This window comes from Lemur catta, unplaced genomic scaffold, assembly GCF_020740605.2.
Source record: "Lemur catta isolate mLemCat1 unplaced genomic scaffold, mLemCat1.pri scaffold_43_ctg1, whole genome shotgun sequence".
Lineage (NCBI taxonomy): Eukaryota > Metazoa > Chordata > Mammalia > Primates > Lemuridae > Lemur > Lemur catta.
This window is the reverse complement of record NW_025423850.1, coordinates 755,716-771,730: the sequence shown is the minus strand read 5'-3', so window position 1 is coordinate 771,730 and position 16,015 is coordinate 755,716. Positions and strand designations below refer to the sequence as shown.

At 45.3% G+C, this 16,015-nt stretch overlaps 1 pseudogene; it reads left to right on the top strand.

Annotated features, from left to right (window-relative positions):
- The first annotated feature begins 1,032 nt into the window (after positions 1 to 1,032).
- On the top strand, positions 1,033 to 9,839 carry LOC123629779 (annotated as a pseudogene).
- Positions 9,840 to 16,015: the final 6,176 nt, after the last annotated feature.

Sequence of the window (16,015 nt, the reverse complement as noted above, 5' to 3'; positions counted from 1 at the left end):
ACCTGTTTGTCCCATGGTGGGCACCTTCCCAAGCAGATCTCTTGGAAGCAAGGGAACACACAGAGGTTGAGGGTTTATACACTGATTCCTCTAATACTACACTTGAACACACACTCCTTGGAAAGCCTGTCTGTAACCCCCAGGGTTAGACGTATGCTAGTTTGAAGACCATTTACCACAGAGAATTGCTGGCCTAGTTAAGATGAGAGATAGGAAAGAGTATTGAGTTGGTGGTTGAAGAAATAAAGAGGAGCAGACAACCTGGGGAAGAGAAGGAAGATAAGGACCTGCAAAAATTATTGTTGCTGAATCATACGCAATGGTTCGTTTGATTTTTTCAAATATTCCATTTTTAATCCTTATGTTTACTTCGGATTTTGAGCCTAGATGTGTATTAAATCATTATGATGAAAGGCTCACACCTACTGAAAGTATCACACCTACTGAAAAGTTAACCCAGTTTTAAGCTCTTATTGATAGTTTTTAAAAATAAAAAAAAAATCACATCTCTGCCAGTGTAGGTAAAACATATTCAATCATCCAGTCTTTCATTCATTCATACCTTAATAAACATTCAAAACTAGGCCGGACACGGTGGCTCATGCCTGTAATCCTAGCACTCTGGGAGGCCAAGGCAGGAGGATCACTCGAGGTCAGGAGTTCGAGACCAGCCTGAGCAAGAGCGAGACCCCGTCTCTACTAAAAATAGAAAGAAATTAACCAGACAACTAAAAAATATATAGAAAAAATTAGCCGGGCATGGTGGCACATGCCTGTAGTCCCAGCTACTTGGGAGGCTGAGGCAGGAGGATGGCTTGAGCCCAGGAGTTTGAGGTTGCCGTGAGCTAGGCTGATGCCACGGCACTCTAGCCCCAGCAATAGAGCAAGACTGTGTCTCAAAAAAATAAAAATAAAAAAATAAACGTTCAAAACTATTCTCTAGACCCACCATAAATCATTTTAAACAAAGATTGAATACCGGTGTCTTCCTCCAATTTCTGACACCACAGTAGGGAGCAAACACAGCTCCCTATGTGGAGCTACATGGAGCTACATGGCTCCCAGTGGCTACACGGCGTCCACTGGCTACAGCAAGGCAGTCAGGTATGTCGATGGCAAAAGTGAGGGGCAGAGGAAACATGCAGGTTTCACAAAGGAAACAACATTGGAATGAAACCTAAATGACTAACAGTGGTCAGAGAAACATTTCAGGCAGGGGTCAGATGTGGTGGCTCATGCCTGTAATCCTAGCACTCTGAGAGGCTGAGGCAAGAGGATCACTGGGGGTCAGGAGTTCGAGACCAGCCTGAGCAAGAGTGAGACCCTGTCTATACTACAAAAAAAAAAAAAAAATAGAAAAAAATTAGCCAGGTATGGTGGTGTGTGCCTGTAGTTCCAGCTACTCTGGAGGCTGAGGCAGGAGGATCACTTCAGCCCAGTATTTTGAGGTTGCTGTGAGCTATGACGACACCACCACTCTAGCCCAGGTGACAGAGGGAGACTCTGTCTCCAAAAAAAAAAAAAAAATGAGGCAGGGAAGACAATGAGGTCTTGTTGATGGATTTAATATGTTAGAAGATAAGCTAGGATACTCTCCAGTAACTCAACAAAAGTGCTTTAAATACTAATGAGTTTAACTCACAAACATGAAGTCCAAGGGTAAGCAGTTCCAGGAATGCTTAGTTCAATGGCTTAAAAACATACTCAAGAACCCAGTTGCTTTCCATTTGGGGTCTACCCTGCAAAGATTTGACTTTCATCCCATGTGCCCACCCTTATGGAGGCTGCCATAGCCTCAGTCATCCAATCCTTGCATAAACACAATCCTTGCATAAACACAATCAAAACCAGAACAGCCATTTCTCCTGGTGTGTCTCTTCTTGTCGGGGAATAAAACCCTTTCCCAGGAGACTGGATCTTACATCACAGTTGCATTATTGCCCATGCCTGAATCAATCACTTACAAGAAGAGTAGGATGATCAATTGGGTTGGACCAACCAACTTTCAACTGCATTGTGTGTAGAAAAGTCTATGAAGAACTTGAAACTCAATACCTGGACAAAATTGTGGTTCTGTTGGAAAGGAAAAATGGGATATTGACTCTCAGGTAGTAAATTAACAGAGTCTGCCTGAACTCTCAGCTCTCTGGCTTAGGTGAAAGGATAAATGTTGTACTCTTCATTGAGACAGGATCCATCAGAGGAGGAGCAGATGTGTGGGAAATTATGGTGAGATTTGGAACATACAGAATTTGGGGTGCCTGCAGGACATTTGGGGAATGTTTGCTAGGCAGTTGAGTATAGGGTCTGGGAGTCATGAGCAGAGTGCTGGTAGGTGAAGTCATAGGCATGAATAGAATTCTTGGTAGAAATACCAGCAATGAGAAGACAGGGTTATGAGAAATCCTTGAGGAAGATTCATCTTTAAGAGGAGAACAGAGAAAGAAAAATCAAGAAAAGAGGTTGAAAGACTGAGATTGAAAGAGGAAAAAGATATTTTCTCTTGAATTCTAGAGGAAGAACAAAGGGATGACAGTGCACAGTTTTGTCAGACTTTATTATGGGCTTTGCCACCATGCCTATGAACTGTCACACAATGAGAATAATGAAGTAGCCGGAAGTAAGAGTGAACAGGAAAAATTGATGGAGTACATGGGCAGAATGTTTTTGATTTTGCACAAATCATTTAGACAGGCCTCACTAATTTATTTTGTCTATTATATATACATAGACAGAAAATCTATTCTCTGCTCCCAGGAAAGGGGAAGCCTGCTATCATAGCTTTCCTTGAACACACAGTGCTGTTCTAGAAAGGTGGAGGAAGGGGACTGGAGAGTGCAGAATCCCTGCAGTATCATTGGTGACTTGGGCAACAGTCTAAAATCTTTATTTGAAAAAAAGTTAGGTGCTGCCTAATGGCTGCAGAGAACAATGTCAGCGGCTATAAAATCTTTAATGGGTGGCTCATAATTTCTTCCTTCCCTTCAAATAAAACTCATGGTTCTTTTTGCTCAGAGAGTTCTTGGATTATGACTTGATTTCAGTGCCACATTCCTCATGACAGCAACACAAGACAGCGGGTGGCAAGTGCCATTAACACCATTTTACATGGGGGAACCCGGAGAAGCCTGGGAGTGAGTCACATAGGGTCACGGCATGGCCAGCTCAGGGCCCAGAAACCATGTTCTCCCTCCAATTCCCCAGTGGATTTTACCTAGAGAGAAACAACCTATATGTGGGTAAACCCACAGCTTTCAAAGACCTTTCCCATCCATTTCCTTATTTAATTTAAGGCTTTGCCACAATCTTGCCACAGTGTTACATTTCCTATCTTGAACTTAACCCAACCATTCCTTCAAAGACTTAGAACTTCGATTATAAATTCCCTAATGATACACTGGCTATCCAGAGTCAAAGTAAATAATGATAATATCATTTCTTCTTTGGAAATGGAAAACATTCTTTAAAAAAATAATAATAATATAATTTTTCCAGATGAAATGAAGCTTCTCCTGGAACAAAATGATAGTCAATGTTCCATTCAGAAAATGCCACTTGGAAAAGTCAATGAATCCATTTGGATTTCAAACTTCTGAGTCATTTGGGATCCCCTGATCTCTCTGCTTTGAAATTGTGAGCCACTTCCTATTCTTTTTATGACAGTTCAGATTTACTGTTAGAACTTCTTATTTTTCCTTTCCTAATATTTTAATTTTTCTCATTCAGAATAAGTTGCAATCATTCTTTTTCAGTCACAAGATGGCTGCATTTGAGCTTAATATACAACCCCATGTAATCAGAGAGTCGCGAATTAAAATAATCATAAGATGCCATTTCAAATGTTTCAGGTAGGCAAAGAGTAATAAATCTGGTAACACCGAGTGTTAGAGGTATGTGCTGTAGCAGGGACTCACGTGTTACCCAGGGCAGAGGAGGCTGGTACAAGCACTCGGAAAGCAACTTGGCAAAACTTAGTCAAGCTCAAGTGATACAGATCCTATGACCCGGCATTTCCACTTCTTGGTGTTTCCTCTAGAATAACTCTTAACAGATGGACATAAATAAACACATACAGAAATATTCAGTGCAGGCCTATTAGCAATAGTGAAAAAGTAGAAGGAACCCAACTGTTCCTCAGGAAGATGAATGGATTGACTGTGTTTCATATTCAGCAGTGGAGAGTAGAGACTCCTACAAATATCCATGTGCAGATGATCTCAAACACATTCTTTTTGGATAGAAAAGTTGCAAAAGGGCCGGGCATGCTGGCTCAAGCCTGTAATCCTAGCACTTGGGAGGCCGAGGCGGGCGGATTGTGTGAGCTCAGGAGTTCGAGACCAGCCTGAGCAAGAGCGAGACCCCGTCTCTACTAAAAAAATAGAAAGAAACTATATGGACAGCTAAAAATATATATAGAGAAAAAAATTAGCCGGGCATGATGGCACATGCCTGTAGTCCCAGCAACTCGGGAGGCTGAGGCAGTAGGATCGCTTAAGCCCAGGAGTTTGAGGTTGCTGTGAGCTAGGCTGACGCCACGGCACTCACTCTAGCCCGGGCAACAGAGTGACACTCTGTCTCAAAAAAAAAAAAAAAGAAAAGAAAAGTTGCAAAAGAAGAGTGTGGTACTGTTTAGGAAAAAATGAATTACACACATACAAACAGACTGTCATACACAAAACGTACACACTGAAAACATCAACAGGGATGATATAGACTGACTTTAGGATGCTGGTCATGTCACGGAGGGTATGAGAAGCGATGAGAACAGAATGATATTTTAACAGTCTCTATATTATTTTTTTGCAAAATTGAAAGATTGCAAAATAAAAATGAGAACTATCAACACTGTTTTCATCTTGCTGTTGAGTACATAGGGTGTGTCATATTCTCTGTCTTGCTCTACATTTGAAATATTTCATAGTTATACATGTTAAAATTGAAAGCTCCTGTTCTGGCAAAAGAGCCCAGCAGTAAAGGGAAGGTGATGACTAAATCAGATAGAAAAAGTCTGGAGCAGGACTTGGCACTGGTTTTCTGTAAATGGACAGAAAGTCCATATTTTAGACTGCAGGTGTTAGGTCACTGTCTCCACTACTCACCCACTCTGCTTTTGAGACAAGGCAGCCTTGGACAAAACATAAATGAAGGGGTGTGGCTATGTTCCAATACAGCTTTATTTACAAAAACAGACCTCAGGTTGGGTTTGATCCATGGGCCATGGTTTGCCTCAGTTTACGGTTTCTAGAGGTAAGTGGTTTCAGCAGACAAGCCATCTTAGGCTACAAGGGTGATGCTGGGGCCAGGGAACATCCGGATCTTTTTCTAGAGACTTATTTGGGCAGACAGACCATTACTGTCCCAGTCTAAGAACCCAAATCATCAATGCAGTATCTTTAGTAGCGGAGGCTGTGGCAGTATTAGAACTCGTAAAAATAATCTCTGAAGTTTAACATTGTTGGGGATTTTGCTTTGGAGGTTTCTGTTTGAGTCTTTCTTCACTTTGGTGGTGACAGTAAGTTTATGCCAGGTGTGCCTATCAATATTCAGCCCTGGGAGCCTCCCTTCAACCTTCCAAGGATGCCCGGGAATTCTTAGGTCACAGAAAATGTCTCAGCCCCATCCCGATCCCCATTCCTGCATAGCCCCGTACTGCCTTGACCTGACTTCTACAACTCAGTAAGGTCACCCTGGGAGGGAGCTCATCAGCTTAGCTGTACCCTTGGCCTTTGGTCACTTGCGTTCACCTGTCAGGAAGGATGACTCAGCACTGCTGTAGCCTTTCCTAGAAATCAGGAAACTGTATTGCTCAAGCTCCTGTTGGCAGAACCCTCTTCAGGTCTTGACACTTCTAAGAAGGGCTGATAGAAGGGCCCTGGGATGCTTTAGCTGCCTAGATACTCGACTGCTTTGGCCTCTGCAGCCCCTGTTCTGGTATCTACCACGGCCAGGCCCAAGGGCATTCACTGAAGAGAAAAACACTTCCACCGCCTCTCTCTCTGCACCACCAGCTTTGGCCCACCCAGTCTGCTCAGGCCATCAGCATTCACAGTCCTGACACCCCTTGCCAAGTGACAACATCGCCAGGCCAGAAGGATGGTTCATAAAACCAACAGCATTTATTTATGAGTTTCTTCTGCTAGAAGCCAACTACAAGATGTGAGAGTAAAATGAAGTATCCTCATGCTGTCGTTCCTGGCAGTTGTCACAACATTCTTGAAAAGTTAATTGTACGCCAACCATTTTTCTGAGTAGCAAAGTGATTCAGGACAGAGCAGGATGCTAAAGTACTAAATTCAGGTCCTGGAGGGGCCCGGTGATGTATGCACACAGGGACAGTTGGTGAACTGGAGACAGAGGCATGCACATTTGTTCTCTCCCCCAGGAACCCTACGCCACCAAGGGCCGGCAGAGGAGGAGCCGTTGGCTTCATTGCTTTAACGCCCTGAAGAAAAGAGGCTGCAGCCTCATAGACACCAGGGCAGAACGCCTCTGGCCTGTTTGCCTGTTTGGACACTGAGATGCCACGTTACTGCTGCTGGGTGTGAAGGAGGAAAGAAAGGAGACACAGGAAAGGATAGAAGAGCCTGAGGTGGTCCCAGTCATCTAGATTTCAGCAGCCTCTCTTCCCTTTCCTGAAAATTGGAGGTTTACTTTTCTTCTTAGGTTCCTGGGAGACACAACTTTTAAAGGTGATGCTTTGAAAAGTTTGAAAGCGTTCAAAGGACGCATGTTGTTAAACCGCCGCATCTACTACTGTTGACTATAGGAGCTTTGGTCCCAAATGAGTCTGAGCACGTTCTCTCTGACGACGAGGCGGACCTGCTGAGTGGCCGCACGCATTTCTGAGCCCGTCCACCCCGCGTGGGAAGCTGTTCCTGGAACCAGGATTTGAGGACCCGGCTGACTCTGTCAATCTTTCCTGGCTGGGACTCGCAAACTCTTGGTTGTGTTTACCCAGGATGTTAATAATTTTGGAAATCATTAAAATGGAACCAAAATACTTTCTTTTTAAGAGGCTACTGAGATCACAAGTCATTCCACAAATATAATAAGCTGTGTAAGCTGAGCGTGTCCAATACTCGACACTTGCCACGAGCCAGCTGGAAGCGTGGCCATTTTCATATGACACCTCGTGTGTGGAACTAAGGAGGAATGAGAAGAGCCTTCTAAAAACTAGGCCTTAAAAGTGCAATAATTGTGTTGGACAAACTGTTTTAAAAAAAAAAAAAGAGAGAGAGAAAAAAAACTTTCTTTTTGTCCCCGCTCTCTGCTCTCAACTGCCCGTTGTCATCTCTGTGACCTAACTCCCGTGCTTTCGCCAGTGTCATCATCCTAAGGAATCCCATTAGGATTTTAAGGGACCCGCTTAGTTGTCACTTTCTATGCTCTTCCTGTTCCCTCTCCAGGCAGACCCAATGCTTTTGCTTTGCACCCTCACTGTCATTTGGGGTCACTGGTGTTCATCAAAGTTACCTGAGACAATTCTTAAAAATACGGATCTCAGATCTCACCCAACCTACTGATTCAGAATGCTTTGGGGTGGACCCTGGAGTCTGCATTCTAAAGCACCGCAGGCGATTCAGATGTTGTTGCTGGCAGGACCACGACTGTGCGAACCTAGGCCATTGCTGCTGTTTTTAGCCAAGAGGCAGCGGTGCTCACCCGCAGCTCAGATTTCACAGCCAGGATGCCTGGATTTAAGTATTTTACATACTACTGGTTATATGATCTTGGCAATCTCTCATTGCCAAGATCACATAACCAGTCCTCATCCATAAAATGCAGAAAACAGTAGTACCTACTTCATAGAACTCTGATAATTAAATAGGTTCATACAAGAAGGGAAGCTATCAGTGTCTGATGTGCTTTGAGAACTAATAAATATGTGCTACTAACATTAGCATGGATAAATTTATGACATTTATTAACAATTTGAGGAATTCAACATGCTTAATATTAAATTTTAGTCATTCTCTATACTTTGGGCTGATTAATATAATATTATAACTAATATTCACTATTATAACTATATAGTGACATATAGGGAGATTATTGTTGCATGTCCACTTTAGGGGGTGTATGTAAAAGGAACGGGAGTTTATTCAGCTCTGTAAGTGGTAAATACGCAGAGAGGGAGTGAATAAACATGAAGACGATGCTGATGACAACAGCTGTGTCGGGAGCTACAGCTGTGAGACGAGACAGTTGTCATCTCTGTTGCTGGGTAACTGCTAGTGTGCCTTGAGGCCACTCAAGAAACTACAAACATTGAAAGTGGGAATTAAACTTTCAAGTCCATCTTTCCCTTTAGTCAGACTTCGGTTTGCCTCCTACAAGACACATTTCAGACAGAGTAAGACTCATTGCTCTGCGATTCCCATCCCCGTTGAACTTGTGTGATAGTGTCCTAACACAAAGACTGAAAATATAATACATTCCTGTAAGCAAGCTTTGCATTGGCATCAGACAGTTTTAATGCAACCTGGAAAATGTCTCTGTTCACTACCACGAATTGGTTTTCACTATGAGAATCTAATTTATGACTCATTTGAATGATTTGAATATCTGTGTGCAGATGTCCCGTGCTAAATGTTATATATTACTTATAAGTCATGCTAAGCAGAGACGCAACAATTTTCCTAGTCTGTGTCCATTTCTAGCTTGAATACTCGTCTTTAAGAAACTTGCGAACCACACCCACCTTCCTTCTACTTTTTACTTATTAAATTTTCTAATCATATCCATGTCTAGTGGTTAATTTTGATGGCTCCGGAGGTAGATGCCTGGCTTTAAATCCTGGGCCATTGCTCAGTGGTCGTGTGACCTTGGGCAAATAACTCAACCTCTGTGGGCCTCAGTTTCCTTCATTATAGAGTAAGGATAATAATACCACCTCCCACTTCAGGCTGTTTTTAGGATCAAATGAAATATCTATCACCTAGAACATACTAAAACACAGTAAATGTTGGTTATTAACTATTATTGGTACTTCTGCAAACTGGCTCGAGCTATCTCTTGACAGCATTTGCTTTGCAATTCTGTGATTGTTCAACATGTGTGTGTTTCCTAACTGTATTATAAATTACTTGCTGACCATTTTGTCCCTCTCCTTGTCTTGGGGCATTATCTGGGTGCCATCAACAGCAGTACACAAATGTACTATTTAGTCACTTCTCGCCTCCACCTGCCGCTGGGCAACCAGTAGTCAGCCCCGTCCCGCCTGTCTCTTCTGGAAATAAAACAACTCTACAGCACTAAAAGGAAAACCGCGGATCGCGCACTCCATCGTCCATCCCAACCAACCCCTCTGACTATTCTTCTCGTTGCAGGATGTTCGGAGGCTTCTCCTGTCCTTGTTCCTGGTGGCCGTGCTGGCGAGGGTGGCGGGAGCCCGGGAGAACCGGCCTGCGGGCGCCATCCCCTCGCCTTCCAAGGACGGCAGCAGCGACAACTCGGAGCGATGGCAGCACCGGATCAGGAGGTGCTGGCCTCCAGCCAGGAGGCCCTGGTGGTCACCGAGAGCAAGTACCTCAAGAGTGACTGGTGCAGGACGCAGCCACTGCGGCAGGCGGTGGCGAGCAGGGCTGGGGCAGCCGCCGTCCTCCCCCCCTCTGCCGGGCCAGGGCGACTCCTAACATCCGGCGGCACGTGGAGGAGGAGGAGGAGGAGGAGGAGGAGTCCTTCCCGTCCTGCGCCTTCTGCCAGGCCCAGCGCGTCACCTCCGTCCTCGCGGAGCTGAGTGCCCCGGCCTGGACCCGTCCTTCCGACTCAGAAAACTCCAGAAGGTGAAGCAGCGCAGGTGCGTGCCCGTGAACCCGAGCGACTCGGCCAAGCAGTGAGCGTCCCCGAGGGCGCAGGCCGCTCTGCACGCGCCCCCGCCGCGGGTCGCGCCGCCCCCGTCCCCGTCCCCGTCCCTGTCCTCGGAGCCCACTCACGCGCTGCCTGGTGTCCCCACCCCCGCAGCGGCAAGCACGTCTCTTGGGGCTGACGGTGTCCTTGTCCAGCACGTGGACCCACCGCAAGTGGAGCTTTGCCGATGTGTCCCTGACCGACCCCGGCCCCACCAGAGCCTCCGGAACCGGGTTGTGGATCAGGCCCGAAGGAAAAGGCTGGAAAACCACCGCCACCCGCCACCCAGCCGTCGGAGTGACCTTGCAGGTGATGCGCTGCCAGTCCGGCAGTGATGTTTCCACCGTGTGGAAAAGCGAGTAGTTCCCTGGCCTCCCCCGACACTCCGGCCCGCCCCCTCCCGCGGGCAGCGGAGGGCGAAGGATGCGTCACTCTGCTGAGCTGTCCCCAGACCTCTCCTGCGGGTCCCTGGACCTCTGGCTGGGCTGGGCGCGCTCCCTCTGTGATCCGGAGGCTGCCCTGGGCCTCCACTGTCACGCGGCTGTGGACAAGTCACATGAAGATGTCCATGGACAGGGGGTCTCTTCGCAAACCTGATACCAAGAAGACAACTTGAGCCACTTGGATCCCGAAGTGGCCTTCCCTGGGGACCTTGCTCACAGCAGGCCACACCCTCCCCCACCCTGAGCCACCATCACCCCTTCTTCCTCACTGTCCCCCCCAACCCCTTTGTGGACTGAAGACGAACTCTGGTGTGCATGCTATTACCGCTGCAGTTAGAATATTATCACGCACAAAAGTCTATGTATTAACGCTGGTTTTATAATTGACCTATATTGTAAAGAGTTGTTTAAAAAAAAAAGTATTATAGACCTATCCATATATTGTTTCACATGTTTTGCCTCTGGCTTTGCAGCACAATTCTGAGTAAGGAGAACAGCAGGTGATGATCTACCCAGAGATGTTTTTAACTCAGAAATAATGCCTGGTCAGCAGTTCACTGCCATGCACCTAGTTTAGATTGGGCAGGGAGATGGGAGGAATCGGATTTGACTTTGAATATTACGTCACGGAAGCTACTAAAGCATTGCAGCACAATGTAGAAATCGGGTTGGGACAGATGGGTGTCGGGAGGGGAGTCGTTTTAACCCAAAACTCAAAAGCCTGCCCATGCGGGGTGAGAAGGCCTGCTATTTTCACTGCCATGACACTAAGCAAAAAAAAAAAAAATCCTGTTAAAAGAAAGAGATATTTAACAATATAAGGAGTCAGGTCACTTTGTGGTATAGGAGGAAGGGTGGACTATAATATGTAGAATAGCAATCTAGTTGAACTGTCCTGCAGAAAACAACTCTCTTCCTTTTCAAAGTATAGACTGTACCAAGGTCCCTTTCACTTTAATAACGGATTGTTGAAGTTTCCGTGTTGTGGACTCTTGATATAAAAAAGTAGAGATAGTTTATTTTCCAGCAAAATGATACTTTCTTTGGGTCCCTTTGCTAAAATGTCCTAGGAAGTCTTCCCTGTGAGTAGTGTGTATGGAATCTGACTAATGTGACCGAGATGCCCCTGCTGGGAGTCAGCATGCTTTGCAAACTTTTCCCTGGTGTCTCCCTAGCCAAGGGAGCTCCTGCCAAGGGAGCGGTTCCCTAGTATGTGAGAGAGACCCTCTCCCAGCGTCTCTGGGGACTGAAGCTTCCTGACACTAGGCAGTGGCAGTAGATCTAGAGACACTCACCCAGAGAGCACGATTGGGCTTGGGTGTGTTGGTGGATCTATTTCAGGTCTCTGCACTGCAAGGCTCTTTCCTGTCCCTTCTGTAACACCATGAGACCCGAGCAGCCTGTGCTGTTGGAAAGCGCTTGGCCTCGTAAATGGGTAAACACAGCCTGAAACAAGGAGGCAGAAATAAGAAATCTTGAAGGGCTGGAACCTGGGAATGGAGAGAAAAAGTAGAGAGGGTGTCCAAGGGCAGAATTGATTTTTGCATTTAGCGGAAAACCCCAAGTCAGACTCCGTGGCAGAATGCGCAGCAGGAGCACTGCGAGGGAGGCAGTGTGATCACGTGACACGTGATCAGACTGGAGGCTAAGGGGGTGCAGTAGGAGGGGAGTGGAGGGGAGTGTCTGCCCCAACTGCAAAGCCAGCCCCTATCATGTTACTAACACAGAACCCACCCAGATAGGGGGAAGACGAAGCTGAGAATTTGCAGAATGCAAACATGAGCACACTCTCTGTTAAACCCAGCCGTGGGTGTAGCAATGAGAGCAATATGGTATGCTGCAGTGTGAGGCTCCCTCTGGAGGCTGTTGTGTGGACAAAGTTTACCTTCTGATGGCTCAAATTGTATTTAATTGGTTTTTTTGTTCTCTTTATAAATGAAGAAAAGCTGTAAGTATAATGTAATTATTTTATAGGTATACTATTAAATTATAGAACAAATAAAGGTACTTTAGGGTTATATGTGATCCTGGTGTTACGTGCCATGAAAGTGGAATTCTGAACTTGTTGCAATGAACAGTGAAGGAGCCCCGTGCGTTCAGAGCGCTTTTGTCTGACACAGTGAGTTCAAGCCCTAGCCAGCTGTCACCCCGTCTCCTTTGGGTGCCGGCATCTGCAACGAGAGTCAGAATCAGGCATCCAAGGAGCAGAGGTGGTGGGTGGGGCTCTCAAGCCTGGTCCTTGGGAGCCTCCAGGGCTCTTCCAGATCTCCCGCTGCCTGAAGACAGAATATTCTCGCTGTGCTCTCTGAATAAGGAACACTGAACAAGGAAGCCTTGGGAAATTCCTGCAAATAGACGTCTGCACTGTTACGCTCCTCTTCCGTTTAGCAGCCGGTGCACACCGCACCCGTCTCTTCAACAAGCCAGAATGTGTCCTCAGTTTTGTTCCTTTCCTCATTGACTTCTCACGGGTTTCAACATTTCTTAATTTAAGTACTTGTTAGTTTCACAATGTCTCCATTTTTCTACTAATTGACTTATCTGCCATTCAAGTAACTCAATTATCAATAAAAAATAAAAACCTTAAGAACATTGCATATGGTTGATTCACTGTGTGGACTTCAAACGAATTAAATTCAACTTACTAATAAATAATTCATCTCAATTAGTAAATGGGACAGAATAGTCCACTTTGGGATTCTAATTCGCTTATTTTTGAAGTTGGCTGACTAACTTTTAATTTATAAAGTTGAGGAAAGTGAATTTTTGCTATTGCTCAAACAACATAGAATGTATGTATTCCTAGAAAGCTTACCTAATGATTAATCTAGCACCACTGATTATTAATGTCTGCATAGGAGATAGCAGTAAGACCAAATCATAAATAATGCAATTAAAACTTATTGATTATCATGTTATCTTCTGAATCCTACTTAATCTCCAACCTTGCTTCCCTCTCTGCCCAGTTCCACAGCCACTAGGCCTCATGCACAGCAGGCAGCCTATCCACTTGACCAAAAGCCAAATACAGGAAACCATGCAGTTTTTATTGTTGTCCTTTGTATTCATTTGTGTTTCTGGCTTCTCCAGTATTCAGTCTAGAATATGGGGCAAAACAAACAAAACCAGGGAACTTACTGCCGTATTGTTCCTTGAATCCTGAGTTTCCTACCTGGTCTGCATCCTTTTCTCCACCTTTTAGGATCTTCTTATGTTTGTTTTATGTATGTATATATACAATGCCTAGAGATTTTAGTGGGAGGAATAGAGAAAATGTGTCTACTCCATCTTGCCCAGAATCAGAATACCCCTGAATCTTTATAAGTTTTATCAGCCACTTGCTAAGGTGTATAGAGTGTGCAATTGCCAAGACCTCCAACATACCCCATATCTCTCATCTGGTCTCATCTGATAATCATATGGTGAATCAGGGTAGTGTTTTACAGAATGTCCATAAAATCCAGGTCCCTCAGGTGTAAGAACTTACCTAGGCTGGGGCAAGACCGTAAACATAAACTTGTTCATCCCATGGGAATGCAGAGTGCATCTAGTTCTCCTTCCTATAGGTACGGCAAAAACCCTCACATTTTCCAGATCAAGTTCTGGAGGTTGTTTTAATCTGCTCTAACAAAAAGAACACATTGAATACTGTAGCTACAGTATCTCCTGCCATGTTCCATTTGATTTTTGTCAGAGCCAGCAAAATATGACAGGGGCTACAACAATATTAAAGTCTTTGAGAGTTTTGTTAATTTCCTCCATTCCTTCTGTAGTTCAGCATTGTTTTTCTGATTTACTCATTTTGCTGTGGTGAGGAGCAGCTTTGGAAGCTTCCACATGTTCCTCACTACTGCAGTATTTCTTACTTAACAACTCCAAGAGTCAATATGAGGGTTCTTCAAACTGCCAAGACTGTCCCTTCCAATCATGTATTTGGAAATCAGAAATCGGGGGAAGAATCACCAGGATGGTCCATGGACCGGTGAGCCCACTGAGAGCCAGACCTTAGCTAGGACTCTAGCAGCCCTGTGGGTCCCCAAATTAGCAGGGAGCCATGGTGGTTCACTGGGGCACCAGGTTATTAGTGTCAGTTCAGACCTGGTGTTCAGTAATTCTCAAAAGTCTTGAGTATTCTTTTCTCCAAAGCATATTGATCTGAATAAGTGGTCCTAAGTTCCCTGATTAAGGAGTGGGAAAATAATAAATTAATAGATTTGCCCTGTTATTGCAAGGTTGTAGGAATCACCCACTCCTTCAGCCAGTGGAATCCAAGTCTGATCTGGAAACTAGGCAAGAGATTGTGCTTTTTATTGACCTGCTGCCCTCTGCTTCTGATTATCCGTTATTGGTTTCTTTTGACTGTGTAAATTAAGCAATACCCTTGTTGACCCCGTGTCTATCTTGTCTCCAGGAACACCATGTTGTGTTCACATCTCCAACAGTCCTTTCACTGGAAGCCATTACAGTCCTATCACGTTTTGCAACACCTGTGCTCACATTACTTCTGAGAGCTGAGCATCGCTACCTGGCTTATATTATTTTGAGATCTTGCTACTCTCGTGTGCATCAGGGAGCCTAGTTTTATAACAGCATCTCTTCCTACAGTTGTCCCTGGCCGACAGATGACAGCACTACTGAGCTGCTCACTAATGCTGCTGCCCTTCTCAGGAGCACAGGCGTCATTGCTTTGGGAAACAGAGACTTTACTAGAACATAGTTGGCTAGAGGGGTTTTTTTGTTTTTGTTTTGTTTAGCTTTACATAGCAAATGCACTTTAGCATGCCCACTTCTCTGAGCCTTTGGATCCTTTTATCTACCATGCGTCATGAAAGTTTTGCATTTCTGTTTCATTGAGTGTAGATCATAGCATTTGTGGCCCTCCAAGAATCATCCTAGCAGCTTATTACCACCATCCCTGGGGGATGTGCCACAGTGATAATCACAGGAGAGTGCTCCCACGGTGATAGGTATCCCTTATCCAACTGAATGTCCTGCTCCCCTTCCTTGATCCTGCAGACCCAGGACACATTCTCCTGCTGCTTCTCCTGGCTCCTGCTGCAACTTCACTGTACACCCCCTCTCCTTCCTTAGCCCACCCCACACAGCCGCAGTAGAGGGAGAGCTTAACAACAGGCCTAAGTGGGTTCAAGGAAATTTGGGATTTTGGAGTCTCAAGTGCAACTACTTGGGTACTTCCCTCCCAATTTCAGGGCTTCTACTCCTTCCCTATTAGGGTTCTAACCTTGGCACAGGAGACTTGCTGGAGATGAGAATCCAACTTTCTCTGAAACAGCACCCCTTTTATAACTGAGTCCTTCTCTGACTGCAGGAGACTAGGGCCTGATTAAATGCTGCCAAAGAGACCCTATCTGTGGCTTTCACGCTCCACCTGAATTGATGATTGATTAATTACCCTGAGTCTTTTATTATCTCTTCAACAAACCAGTGCCACTTGGAAATAGGTATCCAATCCCAAAGTCCTTATGCTCACTCTGTCCCTCATAATTTTAAAACACCAAAGATATTGCACCAGTCAGTGAGTCCTCCCCACCATCATCCCATCCTAGTTTAGCCCCGGGTGAAGTTTTAACATATACTGCGACAGCCTGCCAGGGGCTGGCCAGCAAGGGAGCCATCTCCACATCTGGTTGGAGTGTCCTTCCTCGGGCGGCTCCTGGACCTGCCTGTCTTAGACTGGTTTCCCAAACTCTGAGAAAGGGTTG